At 38.6% G+C, this 17,703-nt stretch overlaps 1 protein-coding gene across 6 annotated transcripts in view; it reads left to right on the top strand.

The window, feature by feature from the left end:
* Positions 1-17,703, top strand: part of tbc1d1 (TBC1 (tre-2/USP6, BUB2, cdc16) domain family, member 1) — a 105,949-nt gene that overhangs the window by 31,255 nt on the left and 56,991 nt on the right. The window lies entirely within an intron of this gene.

Genomic DNA, 17,703 nt, shown 5'->3' with positions numbered 1-17,703 from the left:
TATCACATGTATATAGAAATCTATGCGAAATGACAGACTCGGCGGCGTTAGCACATGTATGGAGAACTAGATGCGAAATGAAAGACTTGCCGGCGTTAGTAAACAGCCGCCATCTTAAAGCAGTAGACTTCTCTGGAAGGCTCTGTTGTAGCGAACTTAATTAACTTTTTATATAAAATACTCCTTAATCAACAAAATCTTGACTTTAATCTATCTTTAAATGATGAAACTGTTTTAAAACTTTCACATGTCAAAAGTAAACAGATGGGATTTTATGGAATAACGGGAGCAATTTTAACAACTTTAATGGTTGATTCACAACATTAAATTAATTGAATGTAGTTTAAACCTGCTGATACAAAATGGGACTTGAGTATTTTGTTTGCTGTTTTAAACTGTTAACCTGACACTGAAATAGTAGTTTGTTTCAGCCTGAGAGGATTTTTGTACAGTTGTGGAACTAATGTACGAAACGTTAAAAGCCAGGGGGGAGGTGCATCAATAATCGATTTATAACCGAACTGTAGGCTCTGAATCGTAATCGAATCGTTAGGTGCCCCAAGATTCCCACCTCTACTGTTAACATTACTTCCGCTTTTTCCGTGAGTGTTGCAGATAGGCATGTGTCGATTACCGATTTAAAGGTATACCGTGGTATGAAAACATCTAAGTTTCAAAACAGCAAAACATTTCTGTCATACCGTCCTTAAGGTATTAGCTATTTTTTACGTCCCAAAATCCCTCGCTTGCAGCTGTAAGGTTCAACCCTCCCCCACCGGTTGTGTGTTGTGCTACACGATGGCTAGAGGAGGTGAAACTCCTGAACTTTTCCCCCCGTCGAAGAATACAAAATCGCTGGAATGTGAATACTTTGGCTACAAAAAAGTTACAGACGCCTAAGGCTTAGAGGAGGCCCAACCGACATGTTTGCGGAGGGTGGCTGCCGAGGAGGCAATACCTCCAATATGATTTCGTATTTATACAAAATTAAAGGTAACTCCAGTGTGTTTAGTGTGTCTAGCGGAGGTAAAACCTGTTGTTTTTTTCTCTCTGGCAACTGCCTGTGTTGTGAAAAAGAGAGTGTGTGCATAATGTAAACATAAGAGTCATACACGTGTGCTTTTTATGGAAAATAATTCAATTATTTTTGGTCTGATGGTAATAATGTTCAGCTGTGGCTGTGGGTTTAGGCTCACCTAAAGGACTAGCCTGGTACTCCAGACTCACCGCTGTTCCAGCTATAGACCCTACTCACATGACGTCACAACCACGCCTCCGCGCGATATTGTCCGTCAGCTCGTCGTGTTTACGCATTACCGCTACGTAAATTCCTCCTATTATGGCGTGTTTTTCAGCTCGTTAACATTAATAATCAAAATGGTGAAGGCGTGTGTGGCGGTTGGTTGCAGTAACAGAGAAGATAGACGGAGAGACTTGAAGTTCTACCGTTTTCCGAGAGACCCGGAGAGGAGAGCGAGATGGACTGCTGCAATTCGACGAGAAAACTGGGCACCAAACGATCACTACAGATTATGTAGTAGTCATTTTATATCTGGTAAGATGCATTTAATATATATTTAGAGGGTTTTGGGCTGACAACCCCAATTAAGATCATTGCGAGGCTAATCGCCGACAACATACAGTTTCAAATTCAAGATGTTTATGTCTTCCGTCATCATTATTTTTTGAATAATATTTAGCTGGTACCAAGTGAAAGAAGCTGGCCTCGTCTCCGGATCATCAGTTAAACAGGGGTGTCCAAACTTTTTGCAAAGGGGGCCAGATTTGGTGTGGTAAAAATGTGGGGGGGCTACCTTGGCTGATTTACGTGGAACAATTTATTTAAACAAATTTTAGCAAGCACTTCTGTGTGTCACATTTGCTTTATTATTATTTTTTAAATTCATAATTACAACAATCTCGCCTTTGTGGCGTTCTCTTTCAACACTCGGGCTCTTGCGAAATACTGCTGCTGTGAAATTAAACTAGCTTCAAGTTGCTATAATTTCTCGCTGCGTATCTTCCCTGTAATGTTGTACATGTCAGCGTGTCTTGTTTGGTAAAATCGCGTCACATCGAACTCTTTGAAAACAGCGACTGTCTCTTTGCAAATGAGGCAGACACAGTTGTTGAGTATTTTATTGAAGAAATAGTGCAATATCCACCTATCCTTGAAGCGTCGGCCATCACAGTCAACTTTTTTTTTTTTTAATTGATTGTAGCCATTTTAGAAAATTGGAAGTAAAGGGTCACACGGGGTAATGTTGCTTAGAGTGCTGCTCTTAAAGTTTTTCAAAGTTTCGTGAGAATAGGCTGAGTTTCTGTGGACAAGATAGTTGTAGATATCAGGGTAGCAGATGTCAGGCAGAGACGGCGAAGACAGCGGGTCGAAAAATATCGATTTAGGCATCAAATATGGAAATATGGACTGAAGCTTTTCCAAATAACGCCTTCTATGCAACGCATCCAATGAGTTTACAGCGTCTGAAAGCACCGGGGCTTCCATGAATTGCACTATAAATTGCACGACAAATTGAAACCATTGAGAATAAGGATAAACACTGACGGACAATATGGCGGCCGGATACAGCGACACGTCATTCTGTGACGTTGGTGAGTAAGGTCTATTGAGTCTGGACACCATTAAGCGGATAAAATTTCCAGGGCGGAGCAAGCCACAGCAAACAGACAGCAGAGTGGACCAATCAGCGACGGGCAGATGTGACGTTAGAAACGCGACGAGGGACTTGCGTGCGGAAGTAAACATACGAGGAGAGCGGAGTTTATTCAACATGGCTAGGGCAAGACAGACTGTTGTAAATGACTTGTGTCGATGTGTTTTTGGTCATTTAAAACTGATTTTACCGTGGATTGGAACATATTATTGGCTCTCCTGTTCGCCATCTCTGTTGTTGTGGAGATGACTTCCGACGCGGAAGAGTGACGTTGCTCGTTAAGAACACGTCACGCAAATAAACGAATCTGATTTGACGATTGATTTTGTACTTGCTCGAGAGGCCGTTAATGGGCTGGGTCCCAGACTATTCTCTCAGTGTTTGAAAAGTACAAGGAGAACAGTCTGGCTGTGCCAGGCAACTAAAGGAATGCATTTATTTTAATTTTGTTTGTTTATTATTTTATTTTCTTGTGCCCTGGTTGTACCCCGCCTACTGCCCATAGTTAACTGGGATTGGCTCCAGCACCCCCGTGACCCTCGTGAGGATAAAGGGCTTGGAAAATGAATAAATGAATTTATTTATAATTATTTCAGTAATTTTTTGGGTATTTTTTAAAAATTATTTTAATGATATACTTATGTTCCAATTTGCTAATATGTGTAAAAACATCCTTTTCAATAGAAAAAAGTTTTGAAGAAAGAAGTTTTGAAAAATATTGCCTCATACCGGCACATGCCTAGTTGCAGTGTATAAAATGTATATATTTTTATTTTTGGCAATGCCATTGTATTTCAGGATTAAATTTTATTACTTTTAGCCCTCAAACAATATATATATATATATATATATATATTTTTTTTTTGTAAAGTGAAAAACCCAATTCCAATCCTATGAAAATCACCCGATTTCCGATCACGTGATCGAATCGTAAACATTCCTACTATTTAATGTGCCATATGTAGTGCTTGTTGTAAGCTCAGACGGGTTAACCAACCAACAAAGTTTTAAACAAATGTTGCTGTGGTTTTAGTTGTGGTGGGAAAGCAAGATGGTAGCGATTCAATGGTTTCTTGTGACGTGTTTTGATGGGGTTGGATTATAGTGCGGGGCAAGAAACCAAACCACAGGAGAAAACAAGTTTCCAAACCCATTCATTGATTTAGAACATAGAAAGCAAACAATATTGTAAACATATTTGTGGTCAATTCTGTAAAAATCTCAGCCTGGTGTTGGGGTACAAGAACGTAAGTATAGTTCAAGTAAGAAATAAATATAACTGAGCAGGTGAAACTCCACTGAGAGAAAGCCAAATGCAAGAATGAACACATGACTCATTCTTGGTGATATCACCTCCAGAGACTCTGCAAAATGCAAATATCAGCATTTCACGCATCTTGTTTTCTGCCTTTCGTTAGTCACTCGGGTGAAGCCTTCACAAAAACCCGCATCTGGCGCATCATGATGTAAAATAGCCTACTGGTTGATATGAGTTGTTAATGCTTGAATGTTGGTTGAATGATGCTCTGGTGAGATGCGTGGAGTTTTTGTATAACTTCCATGGTAAAAGTTCACCCAAAAGTGTTGGACTGTAGGAGTTCCACCTAATTTTTATGATTATGAGTACAACATTTATTTATTATAATATTTATTAGGCCTGCATAATCTATTATTTAAACATTGCAATGTGCGCATGCACAATAGTCACATCGCAGAATATGCAATCGACTATAAACTTTTGCTTGCTTTATAAAAGCAGCTATTGTGCAGAGACATGGCTTCCTGGATCCCTTTTATATACACCAATCTTCATCATTCATAGAGGAACCCCCTTGATTAAACGCTTTTATATGAATACAATGAGGTCATAGTGAGTCAACCAAAATCTTCCCAAGCGTAGCTATTCAAGTCATCTGGGGAAAATTCTTCTTGTTTTAATATCGCAATACATATCCCAAACCCCTAAAAATTCGCAATGTCAGTTTTTTCCAATACCGTTCAGCTCTAATATTTATTCTTCAATGAAGTGTTCGGTGGTGTGAATTTGGCTTGTAGTTGTAGGAAACTGTTGTGAATTACAGTTAAGAAAATAAGTATTCGAAATCCCTGCGATTTTGCTCTTTTTATATATAAGTTCTCTCACTTAAAAATCATGGAGGAGTCTGAAATTTTCATCGTATGTGCATGTCCACTGTGAGAGGGATAAGTCCAACTCCACTCCATGTATTATCCTGAATCAGATGCACCTGATTGACGTAGATAGCTGCATAAAGACCCCTGTCCACCCCATACAATCAGTATGACTCAAACTTGTTACACGGCCAAGACCAAAGAGCTGTACAAAGACACCTTAGACAAATTGAACACCTCCACAAGGCTGGAAAGGGCTATGGAGCATTTGCCAAGCAGCTTGGTGAAAAAAGGTCCACTGTTGGAGCAATCTTTGTAAAATGGAAGAATCTAAACATGACATTTAATATCACCTTGTGGGGTCTCAATGATCCTAAGAAAGGTGAGGAATCAGCCGAGAACTACACGACAGGAGTTTGTCAATGACCTGAAAAGAGCTGGGACCACCGTTTCCTAGGTTACTGTTGGTAATACACTAAGACCTCACGGTTTGAAATCATACATGGCATGGAAGGGTTCCCTGCTTAAACCAGCCATAGACTTCATAATATATTGACGAGACAAGGGGCGTGGGGCCGATTAATAGGGGGCCTATCGCCGTCAAAGCTGACAGAGTGGAAACAGACAAAGAGCTTTTTACATTGAAAATTATTTTGAATAAATGCTTAAATCTCTGAATTCTTTATAGATATCGACGTAAAACAGTCTCAATTCTTGATTAAAAGCAAAAAAAAAAAAAAACGGGCAGTTAGCATTTATTTTACGTAAACATGTCGAATTTTCTGCTAGTCTTTAAGCCACTTTGGCGCCGCCTTATCACCACAAAGAGCTTTTTATGTTAAAATTTTTTGTGAATGAATGCTTCAATCCCTGAATTCTTTATAAATATGGACGTAAAACAGTCTCGATTTTTGGTTAAAAGCAAAAAAAAAAACTGGCAGTTAGCATTTATTTTACGTAAATATGTCCATTGTGCTGCCAGTCTTTAAGCCATTGTGGTGCCGCCATATCACCGCAAAGAGCTTTTTTTGAGTTGAAAATTCTTGTGAATAAATGCTTCAATCCCCGAATTCTTTATAGGTATAAAAAAAACCGGGAAGTTAGCATTTATTTTACATAGTGCGAATTATGACGGCAATGCCGTAGCGGTTAATTTCTCCCATTGATTTTTTTCACGTTTCAAAATGGAAGCATGGTAGGAAAAATATATTAATTATCTTGAATCATCGAACAAATCACTCATGAGGCAATCCTTCCTGTTTGTATGCGGTATAGCTTTCGTACTTTGTTGGATCGCTGCATGTGTTTGAGACTAACTGCGACCGACTGAAGTGGAGTGTGGGACGGCACCCTACTTGAAGGCGTGCCGGAGTGTCTGGGGATGTGTCCCCGTCAATATCATTATAAGGTCTATGAACCAGCGCATGTCAAGGCCCATCTTAATATTGCCTACAACCATTTGGATGATGCAGAGGAGTCATGGGAGCAAGTTTTGTGGTCAGATGAGATAAAAATACAACTTTTTGGTCATAATTCCACTGACGGTGTTTGGAGGAAGAAGACTACTATCCCAAGAACACCATCCCTACTGTGAAGCATGGGGGTGGTAGTATCATGCTTTGGAGGTGTTTTTCTGCGCATGGGACAGGACTAGTGGATTGTATTAAAGAGAGGATGACTGGGGCCCTGTATTGTGAGATTTTGGGGAACAACCTCCTTCCCTCTATCAGAGCATTGAAGATGGGTCGTGGCTGGGTCTTCCAACATGACAATGACCCGCAGCACACAGCTTTGAAAAAACCAAGGAGTTGCTTTGTTAGAAGTTTATCAAGGTTATAGCATGGCCTAGCCAGTCTACAGACCAAAACCCAATAGAAAACCTTTCTGGATTTTTCTTTTTAGATTATCTCAGTGGACATGCGTTTACGATAAAAATTTCAGACGCCTCCATGATTTCTAAGTGGGAGAACTCGCAAATTAGCAGGTTGTTCAAATACTTATTTTCTTCACTGTAGCATCGAGACATTTGTTGTCAGGAAAATCGCATCAATTTTTTCTTTCAGAAATTCTTCTTTTCATCCCTCCATCTTGAATGCCTTTCCCCCATGTGACACATTTTATGCGCGATAGTAAAATAAAAACGGTTAACTCACACCACCTTCCTGTTTTGGGACTCACGTTAATTGTAAACTGATTCTTGTTAGTGGTCATCATCTGTATTTTAAGATTCAACTGGGTGAGGGCTTGTGGGTATCACTGAGCCTTTGTGGTCTTGCTTCTTTCTCTTAAAAGTAGATTAAGACTGAGCAAGGAGGTTTGACTTAGTTCCATGTCAAGCTGCCAACACATCGTGACAGATTTGACGCATTAGAATGCCTTCTTTGTATTTTTTTTGTGGCCTAAACTGGGTCCTCTGGCAAAATAGTTATGTTAGTGTATTGGTGTCCAGTGGCAAAACATTTCAGTGGTGTTTCCTGCGCTCCTGTTTTTTCTTGCTGTCCTGTCTGCTATGTGCCTCCTGAACTTTGAGCTGGTGTGGGCTTTGGCTGTGCTCCACAAGGCACATGACTGTAGGGAGGTGCACAAATGGGAAAATATGCCATCTTTGAAGAATTGTCCGGCCAGACAGAATACCAGTAAGGAAGTTTCAAAAGCTAGGTTTTATTACTTCTCACACTTGCTTCTTGGTTATTTCTTGCAATAAGCCGCACTGGACTATAAAATGCAGGGTTCAAAACATTGGGAACAAGTGAGACTTTACGGTCCGAAAATTACATTCTTTTCCCCTTGTAAGTCAAAATGATATGAAAAGAATAGAATGGAAATACATGCTTGCATGTACAGTGGGGCAAATAAGTATTTAGTCATCCACCAATTGTGCAAGTTCTCCTACTTGAAAAGATTACAGAGGCCTGTAATTGTCAACATGGGTAAACCTCAACCATGAGAGACAGAATGTGTAAAAAAAACAGAAAATCACATTGTTTGATTTTTAAAGAATTTATTTCCAAATTAGAGTGGAAATTAAGTATTTCGTCACCTACAAACAAGCAAGATTTCTGGCTGTCAAAGAGGTCTAACTTCTTCTAACGAGGTCTAACGAGGCGCCACTCGTTACCTGTATTAGTGGCAGCTTTAACTCATTATCGGTATAAAAAACACCTGTCCACAAGCTCAGTCAGTCACACTCCAAACTCCACTATGGCCAAGACCAAAGAGCTATCGAAGGACACCAGAGACAAAATTGTAGACCTGCACCAGGCTGGGAAGACTGAATCTGCAATAGGTAAAACGCTTGGTGTAAAGAAATCAACGGTGGGAGCAATTATTAGAAAATGGAAGACATACAAGACCACTGATAACCTCCCTCGATCTGGGGCTCCATGCAAGATCTCACCCCGGGGTGTCAAAATGATAACAAGAACCCTGAGTAAAAATGCCAGAACCACACGGGGGGACCTAGTGAATGACCTACAGAGAGCTGGGACCACAGTAACAAAGACCACTATCAGTAACACAATGCGCCGCCAGGGACTCAAATCCTGCACTGCCAGACGTGTCCCCCTGCTGAAGAAAGTACACGTCCAGGCCCGTCTGCGGTTCGCTAGAGCAGGGGTTCCCAACCTATTCCACTAAGGCACACTGTGGGTGCAGGATTTAATTCTTACCAAACAAGATGACAACACTTTTTCCCCAATCTGGTGTTTTACAAGTGCAATCAGTTGATTGCAGTCAGGTGTGGCTTGTTTTAGCAGAAGCCTCATTGGTTCAACTGTCTCTGCTGGATCGGCTGGAACAAAAACCAGGACCCACAGTGTGCCTTGAGGACTGGGTTGAAAACCCCTGCGCTAGAGAGCATTTGGATGATCCAGAAGAGGACTGGGAGAATGTGTTATGGTTAGATGAAATCAAAATAGAACTTTTTGGTAGAAACACAGGTTCTCGTGTTTGGAGGAGAAAGAATACTGAATTGCATCCGAAGAACACCATACCCACTGTGAAGCATGCGGGTGGAAACATCATGCTTTGGGGCTGTTTTTCTGCAAAGGGACCATGACGACTGATCTGTGTAAAGGAAAGAATGAATGGTGCCATGTATCAAGAGAGTTTGAGTGAAAATTTCCTTCCATCAGCAAGGGCATTGAAGATGAGACGTGGCTGGGTCTTTCAGCATGACAATGATCCCAAACACACAGCCAGGGCAACAAAGGAGTGGCTTCGTAAGAAGCATTTCAAGGTCCTGGAGTGGCCTAGCCAGTCTCCAGATCTCAACCCCATAGAAAATCTGTGGAGGGAGTTGAAAGTCCGTGTTGCCCAACGACAGCCCCAAAACATCACTGCTCTAGAGGAGATGTGCATGGAGGAATCGGCCAAAATACCAGCAACAGTGTGTGAATAGCTTGTGAAGAGTTATAGAAAAAGTTTGGCCTCCATTATTGCCAACAAAGGGTACATAACAAAGTATTGAGATGAACTTTTGGCATTGACCAAATACTTATTTTCCACCATGATTTGCAAATAAATTCTTTAAAAATCAAACAGTGTAATTTTCAGTTTTTTTTCTCTCATAGTTGAGGTTTACCCATGTTGACAATTACAGGCCTCTCTGATATTTTCATGTGGGAGAACATGCACAATTAGTGGTTGACTAAATACTTATTTGCCCCACTGTAGGGTTTTCGGAAATAATATTTTGAAGAACGGTTGTGATACCTCCAATATAGCAGCCTCTCCTATAGGATGCCCCCAAAATGTGTTGTGGGTTAAGTATTTGCTTGGTCAAAAAATGCTGTGAGCTTCTTGACAGCTCCTTAAAGTCCGTGTTCGTTCCTGTTTATTTATTAATTCACGTGTTGCGTTATTAATTATGACTGCATCTTTGAAATAGGAAATTAGTATTCACATAACCTAATAATAATTAACTACAATACAGTGGTACCTCTACATACGATCACTTCGACACACGATCTTTTCGACATCCGACGTAAAATTTGAGCCGCCATTTGTTTCTACATCCGACGAGTTGCTCGAAATACGACGACATGACAGCACTGCAAACGAACCCACGGTGGATTTTCTTATGTGAGAAATCAACACAGTTTTCAAAAAAAGTTGATACAGTTGGAGAAACAAGGAAAAAAGTGATGCTTACCTTTGAAATGAAGATGCAAGTTATAGAAAAATATGAGCTTGGGGTGCGCGTCCCTGAACTGGCTCAACAATACAGCTCCATGATCCTCTTATGACCACCGTTCGCCACTATTTATAAGTTAAGGTGACAATTATTATTGTGGTAACATTGCCAAGGAAATCGCCAGCTTTGTCACGTTTTTATCATTTATTTAAGAACTTATCCAACACAAAACGCTCATTGTCTTAAGCAGTTGACTGCTCTCAGGAAAACGAAAGTATTATCTCTACCGCACCGACCTATCTCACTGGAGACGTCACCTTCGCGGTGCGTTCAGGGACAGTAAAAAGTGTCCGCCATATTAGAATCCGATTCGTTACATTATTTTCAGGAATAATTATTAATTCTTCTTCTTCTTCTTATATTATTCTGAATTATTTATTTATAACTTATTTGTTTTTCTATGTTTAATTGCCATTTGTAACAGTGCCAGCAGTATTTATTAAGAATTTAGTGTATGTTTTTAGGCTTTGGAACGAATTAATGGAATTATAATGTATTCCTATGGGAAAATCCTGCTCGACATACGACCATTTCGACTTACAAACAAGGTCCTGGAACGAATTAAATTCGTATGTAGAGGTACCACTGTACTTTATTCAAATTGTTTTTATTTTCTACTATGAATACACAAGCAAGTATAAGTCATTTTATTCAGTCATTAAAGATCAATAGGTTTATTGATTGATTGATTTCCCTATATTTTTTTCTAAAATCCACATTCTGGATTTGGCACAAATTCCACAATGATGGCTGCCACTTGTGCGTACAGTAGTTTGTGTAGAGACATGCTGTATAGCTCATTGGTCACAAAATTACGAAACTGGACATTACTGAAAAATTGAAGGAGTATTCATATTCGTATTGTCACTCTTTGACAAACAATGAAACATTTTGTTTGTGAGCCAGAATTGCAGCTTCTCTCCCCCTATGGTGGCACTTGTGTAACTTCCCTCTTTTTTTTTCAGTTCACAACTACAGTCGCCCTATTTAATGCTGGTTTCATGACAGACTGTATGCTTTTTCAGTGCAGTTCCTCTGTGAGAGCCCATGACTGGATGGACACACTCAGGCTGTGTCCAGCTGACTTCCTGTAACTGATCCCCCTTCATGGACATGTTTGTTTAGCTTGTGGGTCTTGGAGCCCTTTGAGAGTGAAGTCTTCTTCTAGATATCACCTTTACTTAGTTACATGTCAGTATCCCTTTTTGCCCTTTGGAGGGTTGTTATTAGTACTTGATGGCATGCAACAGAATCAGACTCTGACTGATATGATCGACTTAAGTAATTATATTGCAGTATCACTGTATTGTGAAGGCATACTGTATATTTTCATACGAGGGGCATTCAAAAAGTAATACACTCAAATGCATTGCTCATACAGGATTTTACCAATCTTGTTTATATTTGGCATAAACATGATAGGACACACCTTTTTGCGATTGTTTTATGTGTTTTTCTTAGTTTAAGCTTTAAAAATCAGAAAATAACTCATCAGCATAAGTTTTGTTGTCAGGATTGACAGAGGTGGATGGGCGACAAACCACTACGGGGTTTATCGGCTTTGCTGGCTTTACCCACCTCTTCATGGTCTTCAGTACTGTTTTTAAATCGCTGTACCCATCTTTTTACAGTACTATAGTCAATGGTATCATCCTTGTAGACATTTTCCAGCCAGTTGTGAATCCTCAGAGGGGTTTCTCCCTCTGCAACAAGGAATTCGATTACAGCTCTTTGTTTCTGACGAGCTTTAAGAGGGGCAGCCATTTTGGAAGCTAGTTTAAGCTTTAAGAATCTGAAAATGAGAAAAACACGTATAACAATCGCAAAAAGGTGTCATATCATGTCTGTGCCAAATATAAACAAGATTGGTAAAATCCTGTACGAGCAATGCACTTCAGTGCATTACTTTTTGAATGCCCCTCATATAATCATGAATAATTACTGTTCTATTACAAAGTGCCTGAACATATTTCTGTAAACGTTTAAAATCTACTTTGAATCGCGATAAGCGGACTAGGGCTGCAGCTGTCGATTATTTTAGTAGTCGATTAATCGATGAACTAGTTTGTCGAATAATCGAGTTATCGGATAATTAACATGAAAAATTTAAATGCTTGAGCTGAGCCTGAAACGGTATAAAAAAATTCAGTAAGGATCTATGTACACCAAAAGAACAATTGGCTAACTTAAATAGCAAAAGTCCGCTAGCTCTTTTTTACAATGCTCTTAACAAATGGTTCAGACACATATTCCAACAAAAAAAACGGCTAAAAATACCCGTAAACTAAATTGCAAAACATTAGCGCAAACAAAAACTTATCTCGTGTTGGTCTTAACATGGAGCAGCTGGATTCAGCCATGTGAAATGAGGCAGACTAGAAGGCAGTGTATCCACTCAAATCAATAAAACTGCTTGAAAACACTTTCAAAATAAACCATGACAATGCCACAATAATTAAACGAAAACTCGGAGCAGCAAAATTTAATTCGAATCTTTTTTTCTCTCATCGAATACTCAAGTTAATCTTTGCAGCACTAAAGCGGACATATATATTTATTGTTTACACACTGTACTTTTCCAGCCTGTTTAGTTCCATGCACCGGCTACGGAGGCTGGGATGAATTGCTCATTTGCATTGGAAACAATATCAAATTCTGCCTTGCTAGGTGCTCGATTCCGTCCCCCGCAGAAGAATGATTTTTCTCTTATTCCACCTCTGATGCAGGCCGAGGCCTGGGCTGGATTCCAATTGTACTTACGAAAACAACTCTTTCCTGTCTTTGGCTCTCATTTGATACTTTGTTTCATGTTTTATTCATAATTTTATTTTGTTATGACTTGTGTGTCGTCTTCTCATGTTCATTTAAACGGATCCACGGATAGAAAGACTTGTAGTTCTTAAAAAATAAACGTTATTAACAAATAATTTGATATTGATACCACTCTTGTAGTTTTTGTTTTCATACAACTTGTAAAATTAGTCTAACTAGTAGGTCGCCATTGTTTTTGACATCGCAGGGTGGTGACGTCACATGGTTATGCTGCCGGGCTTCCAGAGTATGACTCTAGTGACATAAACATGTCATCTGTTCACCCCTTTCAATTTGAACCCAAGAGGAACATTAATGAGCATGACAGCACTGTGGATATTTCACAAAACGAGCAGCAGAAGCAAAATGAACAGGAAAGACTGGATTGGACGAGACGAGAGTAGGAGGGGGAAAAAAAACTGTTCCGCCAAAATGTGCTACACAGGCGAAACGTCTACAAGAGGCGAATTTGACACCCTAAGTAGTAAGTACCACTATGCGCTTCCAGCTTGTTTTGTTTAGATGCATGAAGACAGAACATACTAAAAATGCCTTAGGAAAATACTTAAATGTTGTAATATCAAATAAGGGTGGTTTAGATAGCTACGTGACTAATGTGGTCAACGTATCAACTATCTGTTTTAAAGCTACCACAAGAAAAAACAATGAACATGCAAAAAGTATTTTGAGACAATGAAAAGGTAATAAAAGACTCAATAAAAACACAACTAGTAAGTACTCGCCGCTTTTAACCGATGAGCACATGTGTTGGACGTCTCGCCGAGTAGAAGGAATTGCCTTAACCCGGTAATATTCGTCAAATGACAGTGACAATCTATTCTACGTCATCACCCCGAGCGTCCATTGCGCGCTTGAAACACGGCGCCCTCCATAGATCAGAACATGTACTAAATATTATAAATCTTTAAATCAACGTCAATATTTTACGTGTTACTAATAACATATTTTAGTAAAAGAGAACAATAAACAGAGATCAATTGTGGCTTATTAGAGCTTACAAGTCTGTAAGTCCGAGGTTCCCTTTAAGAGAATTAAAAAACACTGTAAAAAGAGAAAATCGACTGAAAAACTTGTGCAGAAGCTTTTTGACTTGACTGCAATCCATTTCATTTTTAAACATTTAAACATAGGCTTTGAAATGTCTTGTTTTAGTGTCGTATGTGGGTCAAAATGACTAACATTTCAGGGAAATTAAAAAACTTCATTAAACATTTTGGCTTGTAAAGGAACGTGTTTGAGGGCGAAGTAACATTTAATCTGGCTGTTTTCCAGTACATTTCAGAGTATTCATGTTATATTTTTTGGCTTTCAATCTGATTTTTTCAAGATATGTTTTGCCGATCCCGATCCGATACCTATATTTTTAGACAATTAAAAATAATAGAAAAACATATTTTTTGTCTTAAAGTGACCTCTCCTGATACTTCCTCAAGAAGTCCTCTGTATACAAATATTACAAGATGCTCTTTCTTCATCTTTGGTTGCCAAAGAGAAGTAGTTCTACACAGCAAACGTGTTTGCCTCGTGGTTTGATTTACAGCAGCTGAAAAATGTGACTGTGCTAAAAACACATGAATTCTGGATCGGATATGATCCGGTGACCTGATTCTATATTCGAAAAATAACTGTATTGGTCACTGATAAAGATTCTGAATATCAGATCTGGACAACACAATTTCAGAGCATGTTAAATTTTAAAAATGATAACCACATTACTTTCTGACTTCCAAACCACCCATTTCACTTAAAGTATTCAGTTTATGATCCTAGCTTAATGTGAAAACAAAGTTTGCTCCTGGAGCTATATCAGGAAGGCTATTGTTCTGAATATAACTTCATAAACTTCCTTGCCCAGACAAGACTCAGCAGGATCTGGCGAGACAAAAACAACAAAAACCCAGCAGTTGTAGCTGCTGATCTCAAATTAATGACATAATTCATGTGACTCAACCTAATCAAACTTCCTGCAATGTCTTCTTTGCTCTGGTGGTGCAATATTGCAAGGTCGGCCAGCACAGGCACGTGGCGACCAAAGGTTTCTGTGTGACTTGTGATGTTGTTGGTAAGGCTGTTGTGACACAAATAGGACATTTGAACGTCTGTTCATGTTTATTTCTAGACATTTCCATGTTAGGTCAAAGGGGTTCGCTGAAATTTCCAGTACACATTTTTGATTATTAAATATTCGTATTATTTAAATGTATCAAAAGGTATGGGTACACATTTTTGTGTCAGTGGTTCCCTAATCGGCCCCAAAACAATAACAACAGCTGTGCCAAGCTGTACTTAGTAACAAATTTGCAACATATGCTGGTACAAATTTCTGTTCCAAATGAAAGCACTGTAGGGTCGTTCCAAACAATTATTTTTCTCCCGATTAGTCTGCAGACTTTTTTAACGATTAGTCGACTAGTCTAATAATTCTTTACTAACTTTAAAAAAAAAAAAAAAAAAACTAATTTGCAACTAAATTTTTGTTGACAATTATTCATTCACAAAAATGTTTAGGAACTATTCAATTCTTCATTAAAGTACAAACAAACACAAATAATAATAATAAATCACAAACAATGCGGTCAAATGCTGATGGCATTAACTAGTGCAAAAGAATGGAATATAAACAGATTCAGAACACTCTGACTTCACTTTTCCAACACAATTCAAAACAATTATTACTTTCTCTTTTTGTGGTATGTCTTTACTGTTCTCAGCAAGTCCGTGAAAAAATTTAATGATGCACGTTGATACAACGCTCAACGGTGTATTAGGGCCAAATAAATACATTTTTCAAAAAAAGGACTACACCATTAAAGTAGTGCTACAACGATTAATTGATTAACTCGAGTATTCGATTAGAAAAAAATATTCGAATTCAATTTTGTTGCTTCGAGTATTCGTTTAATTGAGTGGCGTTGTAATGGTTTATTTTGAAAGTGTTTGCATTTAGTTTTATTGATGAGGGTGGATAGACTGCCCTCTGGTCTGCCTCTTTTCACATGGCTGAATCCAACTGCTCCCTGTTAGGGCCAACGTAAGCTAAGTTTTTGTTTAGCCGTTTTTTTGTGGGAATATGTGTCTGAACCATTTGTTAAGAGCATTGTTTAAAAAAAAAAAAAAACTTTTGCATTTTATAGCATTTAAGCTAGCGGACTTTTTCTATGTAAGTTAGCCAATTGTTCTTTTCTTGTACATAGATCCTAATTAAAAAAAATATATATATATACCGTTTGAGGCTCAGCTGAGGTATTTTAATTTTTCATGTTCCTTATCCGATTACTCCATTATTCGAACTAACTAGTCCATCGATTAATCGACTACAAAACATTCGATTGCTGCAGCCCTACATTAAAGTCATACCATTGCTACTAGAAAAAAAAAGTCATTTTATTACATAGGGTTAATGTAGCTGTGAGCAGCTATGCACTTTACATACATATACCTTAGCTGGGAGCAACGACGAAGCATTTGTATAAATTCTTCTATTGATTATAAAATGATGTAGAATAATTAAAATAATAAGGATTACCTTATTTGTGAAACCCTTATAAAATACAAGGTGCTTTCAATATTGTTGATTTTAACGGTGGCGGCACTACGCAAGGGTCGTAGCTGCTTATTCAGCTACATTAGCCCCTAATACTCTGTCGTGCGACGCACATAAAGGCAGCGTCAATAAAAAAATGTCATTATATGGATTTACGATCCGCCAGCTTGTTGTCTCCTGTCGTCCTCCAAAATTAGACCTGGGTGACGGAATGGTCTGCTTTTTGGGGTTTGTGCCACTTTCCCTGCTTGCATCATGAGTGTCCACCATTCTCAACTTTCCACGCAAATATATATGGCGGAAAACACTCAGGTGACTTGAAGTTCCGCTATGCCACCCCCAATTTGGCCAACTTTCAAAATTGTCCGATATGCATGTGTGATACATCATTGGAAAGCTTAAAATCTCAATTTTCTGGGGGAAGAAAATTTTTGAATATTAGGCAATTAAAAAAAATAATAATAAAAATTAAACAGCGAAACCCTATTTGGAGGTGAAAGCATGAAAGAGCAGAATCCAAAGACGGCATGACTTTAACGAGATATTATCGCGTACTCACCTTGTTTCGATCCAAAAACTTCATGTAGCATGTATCACTGAGGGTCAAGACACAGCTGTGAATGGCCACAGCTGGATTTTTGGGGATTTTATGGGTGAAACATGGTAATATAACAAGGGTCACAATGCAGAAATCAGATATCAAGGAGTGTTTTTTTCTTTTTCATATATTTACCCTTTTAAATGTTGTTTTTCAATTCTTCTTTGTTTGGATCAATTATTTATCATCTAACATATCGGAGGAAATGCGACAGTTACAAAAAACAAAACAAAACCAAGCAATAGTTATGAGGTAGTTATCCGTGACTTTTTTGCAGACACCATTTTTTTTTCATTGTGATGTAATTTGTTTAAAATTTTAAGATATGTGAGTGAATAATTTTTTAAAGTCGTTTTTTTTTTTTAAACGAAATATTACACATCAATTAATGATTCTAAGCTAAAAATGACAGACATTTTGAATAATAAATATAATTAATTACCTTCGTTTTATGGCTGGGTTGAAACAAAAGCGGTTGGGCGACGTCTGTAAACGAGGGTTTCCAGGGTAAAACGGACAAATTAAAAAGAGTTCGGGGGCTTAATGCGCCATGAATCTGCAGTGGCATCATCTACTGTAGACATATTGTTCTACCAAACACAACAGTTCTTTTGGCTTAAAATATAGCAGTTTATTTTAAAGAGGAATGCAAGAGCAGAAGCTGCTTTTTCAGTTTTGTCTGTGTTTTCCGCCATGTATGTGTATATGCTTTACTCAGACGCCTGTTGTC

This window comes from Corythoichthys intestinalis, chromosome 8 (assembly GCF_030265065.1).
Source record: "Corythoichthys intestinalis isolate RoL2023-P3 chromosome 8, ASM3026506v1, whole genome shotgun sequence".
NCBI classification, from domain to species: Eukaryota; Metazoa; Chordata; class Actinopteri; order Syngnathiformes; family Syngnathidae; genus Corythoichthys; species Corythoichthys intestinalis.
This window is presented reverse-complemented; position numbering and strand designations above follow the sequence as displayed.